Source organism: Schistocerca serialis, chromosome 6 (assembly GCF_023864345.2).
Source record: "Schistocerca serialis cubense isolate TAMUIC-IGC-003099 chromosome 6, iqSchSeri2.2, whole genome shotgun sequence".
In the NCBI taxonomy this organism is placed as follows: Eukaryota; Metazoa; Arthropoda; class Insecta; order Orthoptera; family Acrididae; genus Schistocerca; species Schistocerca serialis.
The window spans coordinates 563,150,207-563,164,729 of NC_064643.1; positions in this window are offsets into that span (position 1 = coordinate 563,150,207).

The window sequence follows — 14,523 nt, forward strand, 5'->3', positions numbered from 1 at the left end:
TGAAAAGTTTCCCTGATCATTCACGTCAGGAATTTTCCTATATGCCCTAGTTACTCGTATAAAAGGATTCCTGTTCACTTTTCGCTTCTCTATCAACAGAATCATCATAAGTTGCATCACCCACAACTCTAACATTTGACCTAGTTTGGTAGCTCTTGACATTTTGGTGCAATTGTAATAAAGCAGCAAACAAAAAAGAAATCTCTTACACCCAAAAGATCTACTCGACACAGATAACTACTGAAATGACCACTATAAATGTTAATGAAAACAGAAAATATTTAAGTTATCACCGACAGAATTCACTGATTACATGCAAATGCAAACTTCTGAAAGCATCCCTTCAGTAAAGGACACAAAGTTGAATATACCATAAAGAACCACTGTCTCTCTAACCACATAACACATCAACACTCAATAAACAAAATCTTTCTTTGCTCCTCATTGGCTTTCTGAAACAAATATTCTTAAAAACTTCTTTACCTCCTTAATACACATAAGTCAACGCATTATTTCTTCATTCCTTCTCAATATAAGTAACATTATCATTACTACAAAATATCAACATCTTACTTCATCACACAAATAAATCTGCATCACAAGTACATTATCTCCTAACTTTTGATGTCAGTACTTCTTTTAACAAATGTTGTACCTTACCTTCCTCTATCGTTTTGTGCACTGTCTCCAGTTTTTCGCAATATACATATCCAATTGGAATTGTCAGTTAATATCTCTGTATTACCAATAGTCAATAGCTCACAAAACTATTCTCAAACTTATCAATCCGCATCTGTACTGTTGTCGTCTGGAATATTTTTCAGCGCTTAACAAACCTCCACAGCAAATTGGAATTATCATCAGCTACGAAACGAGGTAGTGGAATATCAACAAGTTCCAAAACTTACTTCGCCATATATACACCAAGGCAGTAGGAGAGAATTATTTACACTTATCAGCTAAACAGAACAGTAACAGAAATCGAGTGCACCATGAATTAAAAGAAGGAAAAGTAACAACCAGTTCGAGGGGGCATGCATCGGGATTCCATAGTACTGATTTAACTAAGGCAGATAGGACAATGCCTGATATGAATGATCAGGGTCATTTTTCAATATGAAACATGGAACAGGAAAGTGCTAATGGGGATTCTGTTTTGGAAAATGAGTCTGTAGGATGTAATTTGTCACGACGGTGGGGTTCTGCGGCTAAAGATTCAAGTTTTGCACAGTTTTATCTGGGATTATATCATTAGCAATAAGAATTATCAGTAGAAAAATAACTTATTCTAAGCACAATATAACAATACAAATGCATAAAATGAAAGAATCTCACTTGCACTACACTCTGTAGTAATTCACAATTGAGAGTAACATACTTTCACAAAATAAGTGTTCACAGAGTTGCAGAGGATACACAAATGTTATATCCCTGCATAAGCATTTTTTAAATATTGTTTACTGGCAACAGATGTAGAAATCAAATTATGTTTCTGTTGTGGATGTGTAATAAGTCTACTGTTACGTCACAAATTCAGAAAGCAACTGCTAGATCAAAGTATGTGAATGAAATTTTAGTACTGTGATTGCACAACAAATCGTTAGCTCACGGAAGAAATCAGCAGACTACCATATAAATAAGCATCCCGCCAGCAAAGTCGACAGGTGAAAGTACCCTTTGAAATGTGTTAGTACTCGTATGACTGTGAAGTCATGTGGTAAAATATGCGAAGCTGAGTAACTGAGAAACGTTCACTAAAAATATCTCAGCCTCATTTCAGATGGAAATATCTGACGCTCACGCTACACGATGTGAAATCCAAAGTAACCGGTCCATCAAACAACATCATTGCGAGAAAGAAATCTGTTCTCAATCAGATTTTCGTCCGCTATCTGACTGTGAGAAAATTACTTTCTATTAAATGTTGGTTCTGAATGGATAGTGATATGCTCGTAAGTGCACTCTGACAATCACTGTGCCTAACTGTGATTTTGAATTACAATGATAATGAAGTTCATGGCTTACCTCTGCCCAATGGACCGCTCATCCGCTCTGCAACTTTTTTTTTATATATAAAATTATAACCCGACTGTCAAAGTTATGTTTCACTCACCGTAATCGCGATGTGCGTGATAGACGAGATTTCATCAATACTCAAAATGCTACTCAGCACACAGCTCGCTATTTACAGTGCGAGTGTGCAGTTAAACATCACCATGAATGCAAATGAAAAATCGGGTACTAGTCTCACCGACAAAGAAATAACTGAATCGACACTAACATCCAAACCTCCAGATGTCAGACACTCAGTTTGGTACCAAACGTTGTTTGTCGATAGAGCATCAACCAAAATTCCGATTCACTTCGCACTATGTGCTGTCGTCCAGCAGAACGGGTGTAAACGTCAGTTAAAAGTAACACTAAAACAATGGACCACAGAAAAAGGATTAACTGTGAGTAACTAACGCGTGTAGCTTACCTGGGGAAGCATGTAGAGCGTTAGATCATCGTAACCAGGATCGTGGGTTCAAATTCAATAATGACATTTTTTTACTGTACTGAAACAAAATACATCCGATTACTAAGAAACATTCAAGACCACAGCTTCGCTAGAGTTAAAACCGAAAAGACAGGCCAACCTTTCCGCTTGGAAAGAGGAGTTAGACAACGGGATCCCATCTCCCCAAAACTATTTACCTACATACTGAAGGACATGTTCAGGGAAATAAAATGGAATAAGGAAGAGACTGACAAATTTGAGGTTCAAATGGGTCTGAGCACTATGGGACTTAACATCTGTGGTCATCAGTCCCCTAGAACTTAGAACTACACTACTGGAAATGGAAAAAAGAACACATTGACACCGGTGTGTCAGACCCACCATACTTGCTCCGGACACTGCGAGAGGGCTGTACAAGCAATGATCACACGCACGGCACAGCGGACACACCAGGAACCGCGGTGTTGGCCGTCGAATGGCGCTAGCTGCGCAGCATTTGTGCACCGCCGCCGTCAGTGTCAGCCAGTTTGCCGTGGCATACGGAGCTCCATCGCAGTCTTTAACACTGGTAGCATGCCGCGACAGCGTGGACGTGAACCGTATGTGCAGTTGACGGACTTTGAGCGAGGGCGTATAGTGGGCATGCGGGAGGCCGGGTGGACGTACCGCCGAATTGCTCAACACGTGGGGCGTGAGGTCTCCACAGTACATCGATGTTGTCGCCAGTGGTCGGCGGAAGGTGCACGTGCCCGTCGACCTGGGACCGGACCGCAGCGACGCACGGATGCACGCCAAGACCGTAGGATCCTACGCAGTGCCGTAGGGGACCGCACCGCCACTTCCCAGCAAATTAGGGACACTGTTGCTCCTGGGATATCGGCGAGGACCATTCGCAACCGTCTCCATGAAGCTGGGCTACGGTCCCGCACACCGTTAGGCCGTCTTCCGCTCACGCCCCAACATCGTGCAGCCCGCCTCCAGTGGTGTCGCGACTGGCGTGAATGGAGGGACGAATGGAGACGTGTCGTCTTCAGCGATGAGAGTCGCTTCTACCTTGGTGCCAATGATGGTCGTATGCGTGTTTGGCGCCGTGCAGGTGAGCGCCACAATCAGGACTGCATACGATCGAGGCACACAGGGCCAACACCCAGCATCATGGTGTGGGGAGCGATCTCCTACACTGGCCGTACACCATTGGTGATCGTCGAGGGGACACTGAATAGTGCACGGTACATCCAAACCGTCATCGAACCCATCGTTCTACCATTCCTAGACCGGCAAGGGAACTTGCTGTTCCAACAGGACAATGCACGACTGCATGTATCCCGTGCCACCCAACGTGCTCTAGAAGGTGTAAGTCAACTACCCTGGCCAGCAAGATCTCCGGATCTGTCCCCCATTGAGCATGTTTGGGACTGGATGAAGCGTCGTCTCACGCGGTCTGCACGTCCAGCACGAACACTGGTCCAACTGAGGCGCCAGGTGGAAATGGCATGGCAAGCCATTCCACAGGACTACATCCAGCATCTCTACGATCGTCTCCATGGGAGAATAGCAGCCTGCATTGCTGCGAAAGGTGGATATACACTGTACTAGTGCCGACATTGTGCATGCTCTGTTGCCTGTGTCTATGTGCCTGTGGTTCTGTCAGTGTGATCATGTGATGTATCTGACCCCAGTAATGTGTCAATAAAGTTTCCCCTTCCTGGGACAATGAATTCACGGTGTTCTTATTTCAATTTCCAGGAGTGTACTTAAACCTAACTAACTTAAGGACATCACACACATCCTTGCCCGAGGCAGGATTCGAACCTGCGACCGTAGCGGTCACGCGGTTCCAGAATGAAGTGCCTAGAACCGCACGGCCACACCGGCGGCCAGATTTGAGGTTTGCTGACGACGTAGTCCTCTTCGCCTAAACTGCAAGGGAACTGCAATCAATACTCCAGGAGCTTAACACACAAAGCAAGATGGCAGGACTCACAATGGACAAATCTAAAACGCAAGTAATGACAAATGGATTAGAAACCCCAATATACCTTGAAGGAACGGAACTAATGTATGCATCACAATACATATACCTAGACCAAATAATTTCCTTTAACAACAAAAGGGGCCGTTGGGGCCGAGCGGTTCTAGGCGCTTCAGTCCGGAACCGCGCTGCTGCTACGGTCGCTGGTTCGAATCCTGCCTCGGGCATGGATGTGTGTGATGTCCTTGTAATATTTCTGGCTTATTCAGCCATCATATTAGGCTCCAGGAAGCTATTCCCAGGGCAGTGGAGATGAAAGAAGCATAGAGATGACGCAGTGTGGGATGAGATACCGGTGACAGATGTTAGATTCGGTACCATTCCCGTGAGAAAGACCGCCTGCATGATGCTGCTGCTCTGTGATTAGCTGCTGTGTTCGGCGGTAGGGCGTCAAAACGTTAAACTTTAGTTGCTATTATTAATTAAACCTGTCATCCAAATTACTTCATTTTTTTAAATAAACATCTCTCAACAGCCAGCTATCAATCAGTCATTTCAAAATTATTAAAATCAAAGTATTACTAAAACAAAAGACTGACGATATTACTGCCGATGCACTTCGGTGGCGTTCGGGTCACGCCTTGCTGGTTTGACGCGCGAAGTGTCTCGGGCAGTCCGGCTCTCCAGTTCTGACCGTTCTCCAGTAGACAGACATGTTGTCTGTTATAGCAGTATTTGTTTCATGCAATTTTATTTACTACAGTTCCGACCGTCGCTAGGTACAGACATGTTGTCTGTAATAGTAGTATTTGATTCATGTAATTTTATTCTGCAGTTCTGACGGCTCCAGTAAACAGACATGTTGTCTGTGGCAGGATGTATTTCTCGTTATTTTATCCAGATATAATGACTGTGGAAAGATATGTTCAATACGTTGCGATCAAGAATAGTTTCTCTGGTCTATATCAATAAAAACGCGAGTGGCATCCCAAATGAGTTGTAGTTTATTCGTAGCAGCAATTCCTTGCGAAGTTAATTTCAGCCTCAGAAAAAGAATCCACAACCTACGTGCTGTTTTCTGCGCTGGGGACATCAGCTTGAAGACAGCGGGTTAGTGAAGTATAGAAGAACTTATGTATTCCACACAGGGCAGTGGAAACAACTAGACACCTCACGTGTACTGCATGCACAGTACAAATGTGCTCAGTGACACGTCATCTGCAGTAATGCACAGGAGGTAAAGAAGGATGAAGGTATTAACACTATCTCACTTTTATTCCTTTTTTCTTGCCGTATCCTTGGGTTAGTTAGGTTTAAGTAGTTCTAAGTCTAGGGGACTGATGACCTCGGATGTTAAGTCCCATAGTGCTCAGAGCCATTTTAACAACAAAATGGAAAAGGAAATAAAACGAATTTCCTTAGCTTGGAAAGCTTTCTGGCCCTTGAAGTTCACATTGCTAGACAGAACCCGGATAGAAGACTCAAAATGGGGGCACTCGAAAGCTGCGTTTTTCCAGTGTTATTATATGGATGTCAGACTTGGGCTCTCAAAGACAAATAGAGAAACACTCTACAGAAGATGTCAGCAACAACAGACATAGCACAAAGACCAAATGGAAATGGGGCGGCCACGTCGCGAGGCTGCAAGACGACAGATGGACGGCACGAGCCACCACATAGGACCCCTAAATCGGCAAGAGACTCCCAGGAAGACCAAGACGCAAATGATGGACTTATTCAGAAAACAAGCAGGAAGACAGTGGACCAGCATAGCCAGAAACAGAAAGGAGTGGAAAGAACTACAACAAAGTGATCAAGTGTAATCCAATGTGTACCCTCTTACGGGGACTAGCTCACCGCGTGAGTCTTTAAAAGCAGCTACCCCTACTTGTAGGAGGCCTTTGCCCTCAATGGGACAACACATTTCATTTTGCTTGAAAGTGTTATATGGGACTATTAATACTTCGACACGTGTGATGCGCATATTTCTTTATTCTACTGTTCCGGTTGTTTATGTTTTTTTTGTGAAACTACGAGGGCTGCCCAGAAAGAAAGTTACGATCGGTCGCGAAATGGAAACGACTATGAAAATCCGACAAAGCTTTGCAAAGATGTGTCGGGCAGTGTCTCTAGTATGACTCTAGGTAGAATTATGTTGCTCTTTTCATTCCTGAGCTCTTAGTGAGCGCGTAAAGATGTTATAGAAAATAGTGTCTCCCGCCAAGTACGAGGGCCTGGTGAGAATTTTCCCCTGAAGCTATGCAACCAACATCACATTACTGTCGTGCGGTTTCTTCTTCAAGACAATTTTCAGCCTCATTCTGCAGGGGCAATGAAGACGTTCCTGCATCGTTTCAATTGGAAATGTTTGGTTACCCACAATACAGCCCGTAATTGTCTCCCACTGAGTTTCATCTCTGCTCAAACGAACCGCTGGCTATGAAGACAACATTTTGGCACAGACAACGAGCTTTAGGCCAGCGTAGAGAATTGGCGGAAAGCACTGGCGGCTGCCTTCTATGATGAGGGTATTGGAAAGTTGGTACAACGCTACGACGAATGTCTGAGTCAGAACGGCGACTACGTAGAGAAGTAGCTGAAAGGTGTAGCTAACTGTTGCAAATGAAACATTTCCGATTTTCACTGTGATTTTCATTTCGCGATCAATCGTAACTTACTTTCTGGACAGCCCTCATACATACGCACTAGTTGCTTCATCGAGTGGCTTCTGGTCTGTTCACATGCCCAACAGAACAGCACACCTACGTGTACAAATGTACCCTACAGGTTTGCTGCTTCAGCTAACGAAGCGACAGCAGGCTGCTGAAAGAACATTGCTACAGACTCCGAAAAGTTCTTTTACAAGTCCGAAAAATGTTTTCCCATATAAGACTTTCACGCATGAACAATTAATACATACTGTCATCAGTTGGGTTTGAACAAGGACCTCTGGAATTACGACCCTACGTTCTACCATCTCACCCATGAGAGATTTACAAAACAAACACTGACAGATACGCTTTTCCTGAGCTCCGTAGTTCTGGTGATACTTTTAATTACCTTTCACGCACGTTCTGCAGGACGACAGCACATAACATACTCTATCGACGTACAACGTTTGGTACCGATATGCGTGTCCGACATCTGGAGGTTTGGGTGTAAGTTTTAACTGAGCTTCATTAATTCATAGGACAATACAACTTTTTACACTTCTCACACATGAACTACTTCGCAAAATGTCTCTTTAGCATTTATCACTGCAGTGAAGGACGGAACCTAATAACGCCACTACAAAAGCCTTATAGAAAATCTAAACCATAAGCACTGTTATAACAATCAGCATACTAAGTAATTACAGGAATAACAAACCACATCATTTTTTAATGTTATATTATAATCCTGCTGCCTCAAATCTCTCTTTAAATATCAATTACAAAAATTGCTCCAAATAATGGTCCATTCCTGAGCAGCCAAGCTTCCGTCGATTTCAAACCAAGTACATTACAACACAGCTGCTAAAAGCACAATCTGACTCTGCTCTGACCGCTAACCTCTCTGATCAATATCTATGGTTTCGAACATAGTTCCAAAGTGTATAATATAAAGGCGATGTTAAAGCGATATTACATGGCTTGAGAACATATATCAGATTTACAAGTTAAGTCATATTTGTGGCCAACGACATATTCAGAACATAGTAAATTGCAAAGCCATCTTGCAGTGTTAATGAAAGATTTGACGGATAGGGTGAGCAGCAATTTGCAACTGTTTGCCGATGGCGCGGTAGTGTGTGGAAAAGTGTCGTCGTCCAGTGACTGTGAGAGGACACAGGATCACTTCAATAGATTTCTATTTGGTGTGATGAACGGTAGCTGGCTCTAAATGCGGAAACTCTTAAGCTAATGAGTAGGAAAAACAAGGCAGCACTTTATGTATTAATGGTATGCTGTTCGAAACACACGTCAGTTAAATATATAGGCGCCACTTTGCAACGTGAGATGAAACGAAGCGAGCACGTAAGGTAGGCTATAGGGAAGGCGAGTGGTCGACTTCGATTTATTGAGAGAATTCTAGAAAAGTGTGGCTCATCTATAAAGGAGACCGCGTACAAATCATTTGTGCGATTCTTTCTTGAGTATTGCTCGAACGTTTTTGATCTCCTCCAGGTCGGATTAAAGGAAGACACTGGCGCAATTCAGAGACGTGCTACTGGATTAAGATCGATCAACAAGCACTCATTGCGGAAGCGGAACATAAACTCAAGTGCGAATCTCTGGAAGGAAGAAGACGTTTCTTTCGTAAAACGCTAGTGAAAAAGCCTAGGAAACTGGCAGCTGAGGCAGATTGCAGAACGATCCTACTGCGGCCAACATACATCTCGCGTAAGAACTGTGAAGACAAGACAAATTAGTGCTCGTACGGGTAACAGAAGAAATAAGTCTATTGATTGACGAAGGATGGAAGTACAAAAAGGTTCAGCGCAGTTCACGAACATAGAAATATAAGTAATTTAGGAATGAAATAAATAGGAAGTGCAGTGAAGCCAAGGTGAAATGGACGCAGGAAAAATACGATGCAATCGAAAAAGAAATGATTGTCGGAAGGACTGATTCAGCGTACAGATGAGTCAAAACAGTCTTCGATTAAATTGGAAGCAAGTGCCTCAACGTCGTGAATGGAGTAAGAATTCCACTCCCCAGAGGAGAGAGGTGGCGGGTGGAAAGTGTACACTGAATGCGTCTGCAAAGGGAAGTCTTGTCCGAAGACGTGACTGAGAAAAAAAGGGGAGTCAATATGGAAGAATTGGCGGTTCAATTATTAGAGTCAGAATTTAATAGAGCAGAAGGGATAGATAAAATTTCTTCAGATTTCATAAAATCTTTGGGGGAAGTGACAACCAAGAGACTATTCACGTTGGTTCATAGAATTTATAAGTTTGGAGACATAACACCAGAATTTCGGAAATATATCATCTCCACAACCCCGATGATACCAAGCCTAGATAAGTACGAGCATTATCGCATAATCTGCTAAACGGCTCATGCACGCAGTTTGTTGAGAAGAAGGGAAAGTTTGGCTTTTGGAAAGGTAAAGACACCAGAGAGGCACTCCTGACGCTGCAGTTGTTAATGGAAGCAAGACTCAAAACAAATCAAGACATGTTCATAGGATTTGTCGACCTGAAAAAAGCGTTAGACGGTGTAAAATGGTGCGAGATGTTTGAAATTCGGAGAAAATTAGGAGTAAGCCTCAGGCAATACACTACATACAAGAACAAAGAGGGAACAATAAGACTCGGAGACCAAGAAGGAAGTGCTCGGACTAAAAAGGGTGTGATACAGGGCCCTAGTCTTTCGCCATTACTGTTCAATCTATGCCTCGAAGAAGCAATGACGGTAATAAAAGAAAGGTTCCCAAAAGGGATAAAACTCAGTGTGAAAGGATATCAATGATAAGATTCGCCGATGACGTAGCTATCCACAGTGAAAGTGAAGAAGAATTACAGGATATGCTCATTGTAAGGGGAGCATAGAACATGGACTGAAAGTAAACCAAAGAAATATGAAGGTGATGAGGAGTAGCAGAAATGTGATTAGCGGTAGACATATCATCTGAATTGGTAATCACGAAGCAAATAAAGTTTGCCAATTCTGCTAACTTGGCAAACAAAACAACACATGATGGACATAGCAAGGAGGACATAAACTGCAGCAGAGTGGTAAGCAAAGGGGGCATTCTTGGCCAAGAGAAGCTTGCTAGTATCAAAAATAGGCCTTAATTTCAGGAAGAAATTTCTGAGAATGCACGTCTGGAGCTCAGCATTGTACGGCAGTGAATAATGGATTGTGGGAAGGGCGGAAAAGACAAGAATTGAAGTGTTTAAGATGTGGTGTTATACTGTAGAAGAATGTTGATAATTAGATGGGCTGATCGGATAAGGAATGAGGAGGTTCTCCATCGAACTGGTGAAGGAAGGAACATATGGAAAACACTGACGAGAATTGTTAGGATAATAAGACATGTGTTGAGTATCAGAGATTAACTTTCATGGTACTAGAGAGTGCTATTGTAGAGGGTAAAAACTGTAGGGAAGGCAGAGATTGGAATACATCCAGCAAATAATTGATGACGTAGAGTGCAGATGCTGCTCCGAGATAAAGAAGTCGCAACAAGAGGAATTCATGGCGGACTGCATCTAACCAGTTAGAATGATGACCCAAAAAATTCACCCTCACTCAACTTGAGAGTGGAGGAAGGAAGGTACCATCCGCCATGCACCGTATGGTGCAGCTGCAGATATACTGGATAACCTGGTGACAGGCCCCAGAATCTGTTCCATCAAACTTGCAGTGTGCATCCGCCTCCTGGGAAGCATAGAGCAGGGGCGGCCAAGATTTCCGCTCGCGGACCGCGACATGCATGCCATAGCTCTCAGCCTCGCTACACATTTCCCCCCGTCACGCCATGCTGCCTGTGCGGTTGGAGGGAGGAGAAAGGGAAACTGCGAACGCGCCGCATTTAAGTGGCAGTGCAGTCGTACTGCTTACGACTTAGTTTATATGTCACATTTCTCAACAAGAAAGATTAGAAAGAAAATCAATCTTCAGTATTATTCGATTGTTTTTGGGGCGCTGAAGACATAAAAATTATATTACCTAGTACAAATTGTCCGCAAACAGACGCAGACAATTTCACAGACTTTTCGCACTCAAGTTGTCATTAAATCGTGGCTTATTTAGTTTCATAACCGAAAAAATACACTCCTGGAAATTGAAATAAGAACACCGTGAATTCATTGTCCCAGGAAGGGGAAACTTTATTGACACATTCCTGGGGTCAGATACATCACATGATCACACTGACAGAACCACAGGCACATAGACACAGGCAACAGAGCATGCACAATGTCGGCACTAGTACAGTGTATATCCACCTTTCGCAGCAATGCAGGCTGCTATTCTCCCATGGAGACGATCGTAGAGATGCTGGATATAGTCCTGTGGAACGGCTTGCCATGCCATTTCCACCTGGCGCCTCAGTTGGACCAGCGTTCGTGCTGGACGTGCAGACCGCGTGAGACGACGCTTCATCCAGTCCCAAACATGCTCAATGGGGGACAGATCCGGAGATCCTGCTGGCCAGGGTAGTTGACTTACACCTTCTAGAGCACGTTGGGTGGCACGGGATACATGCGGACGTGCATTGTCCTGTTGGAACAGCAAGTTCCCTTGCCGGTCTAGGAATGGTAGAACGATGGGTTCGATGACGGTTTGGATGTACCGTGCACTATTCAGTGTCCCCTCGACGATCACCAGTGGTGTACGGCCAGTGTAGGAGATCGCTCCCCACACCATGATGCCGGGTGTTGGCCCTGTGTGCCTCGGTCGTATGCAGTCCTGACTGTGGCGCTCACCTGCACGGCATCAAACACGCATACGACCATCATTGGCACCAAGGCAGAAGCGACTCTCATCGCTGAAGACGACACGTCTCCATTCGTCCCTCCATTCACGCCTGTCGCGACACCACTGGAGGCGGGCTGCACGATGTTGGGGCGTGAGCGGAAGACGGCCTAACGGTGTGCGGGACCGTAGCCCAGCTTCATGGAGACGGTTGCGAATGGTCCTCGCTGGTACCCCAGGAGCAACAGTGTCCCTGATTTGCTGGGAAGTGGCGGTGCGGTCCCCTACGGCACTGCGTAGGATCCTACGGTCTTGGCGTGCATCCGTGCGTCGCTGCGGTCCGGTCCCAGGTCGACGGGCACGTGCACCTTCCGCCGACCACTGGCGACAACATCGATGTACTGTGGAGACCTCACGCCCCACGTGTTGAGCAATTCGGCGGTACGTCCACCCGGCCTCCCGCATGCCCACTATACGCCCTCGCTCAAAGTCCGTCAACTGCACATACGGTTCACGTCCACGCTGTCGCGGCATGCTACCAGTGTTAAAGACTGCGATGGAGCTCCGTATGCCACGGCAAACTGGCTGACACTGACGGCGGCGGTGCACAAATGCTGCGCAGCTAGCGCCATTCGACGGCCAACACCGCGGTTCCTGGTGTGTCCGCTGTGCCGTGCGTGTGATCATTGCTTGTACAGCCCTCCCGCAGTGTCCGGAGCAAGTATGGTGGGTCTGGCACACCGGTGTCAATGTGTTCTTTTTTCCATTTCCAGGAGTGTATATGGCCTACAAATATGTCGATCGAAATTTTGTAGCACTTTTACAAGCTCATTGCGGAGAAGTGCAGAAAGTGGGGAGACTCTCTGAGGAAAGCAATGTAGACATCCTGGACGGTTTGAACCTAAAAGGATTTGTCATTAAAACGGGAAGTACCTTGCAAGTGAATCAGTTACATCTGCACATGCACCTTCAATTGAAACGACAATAGGCCTCGAAAGCAGCGGTAACTGCCATTTGATCATCTTCTTCTGTGCAGAGGCACAAGCAGTGCCCGAACTCTTACGGGAATCGGCAGTAAAGCCCCGAGTAATGAGTATAATGAGCGGGGGCACTATGAATATAGTCCGGGACAATAAGTTGCGAATGTGGGTCTCACGGGAGGCGTGCCAGAGGTAAGTCCCTACAGTCGCACTATCATCTGCGTCATCGTTGGCTCAGATGGTCGCGTCAAAGCCGCCCTCTACTCTATGTTCTTGTATACGATACCACTGTATTTGTTTAATCTTAAGCTACATAGAGAGAAATCTTACTAATTTATTTAGAACTTTGGCTAGATGACGTTGCAAAAATTAAAATATCTCTTAAGTAAACAGTACAAAAGTTTGATTTCAAACGAATTCACACTACATAAAATACAGATATTAAAAATATTTAAAGCCAAAGAAAGCAGACTGTCTGCATTGAACAGGAAATTCTAAAAAGTTCCTAGCACTCATTTAAACAAATTGCTTAGATTCTTTTGCAGAAAACGGAATACAAATTATATAAAGATGTCGATATCAAATAATACTATACATGTACTGTAGTACCGCCATCGTTGTTATTTAAGAAAAGCTGTACAGCTATTATTTTGTATTATCAGTTTTGTGGAGGTTGTATTTCAGGAAGTGTGTCAAAGACATAACCATGACAGAAAAACATCTGCAATAAAGAAGCAGGCTGTGATTTATTGTCCATTACTATAGCTAGTTGTACACCAGCGAAAATGGATGCTTGTTTTGGTAGTGTTTCATTTTCTTCTTCTCTTTTACAGCTAGGGTGGAATTGTCTCCAGCTAAATACACAGATTATGACAGATATGTCGGGTATCCTCCAGCCAATGATGAGGAAAAGCTGCGAGCATTAAAAGAGCCTTGGACCCCACCGGATACTTTCTAGTTTCTAGTCACTGGCAAGAAGAAACTTTCTTATCAACGTCATTGGACTACCAGGCACTCATGGCTTATGTATTCAGACATCATGCTGGGAGCATTTTGTAAAATTTGAGTTTTACTTGGAAAAGTGCAAGGCGGCCGTGGTCATCAGTAACTTGGAGCCTTTGTCAGTAAGCCGTTTACTAAGTGGAAGACAGCTTTAGACAGCTTTAATCACCACGCAGATACAAAATATCATAAAATTGCTGTCGAGCAGGCAGCAAATTTTATAAAGGTCATGGAGGGAAAAGCTCTTGATGTTACAGAGTCCATCAATGTGGAAAATATTAAAATTGCTGAAGAGAACAGAAGAAGATTGAAAGCTATTGTAGAAACAATTCTTCTCTGTGGAAGACAGGAAATTGCGCTAAGAGGATGCCGTGATTCTGGAGAAGTTGGAATAAACGAACATGCACACAATGACGGTAATTTTAGAGCGCTACTTCGTTTTCGTGCTCGATCCGGTGATGAAGCACTTAAGAATCACTTACTTGCGCAAAACATCCACAGTAGAGCCATGTATACCTCTTCAGGAGTTCAGAATGAAGTTATTGAACTGTGTGGTAATGCTATTCAAGCACAAGTACTGAAAAGGGTCAAGAAGGCAGGTTTTTTTACTGTACTGGCTGACGAAACAATGTTGACCTGATGAACACTTGCAGTTATGCGAAAACA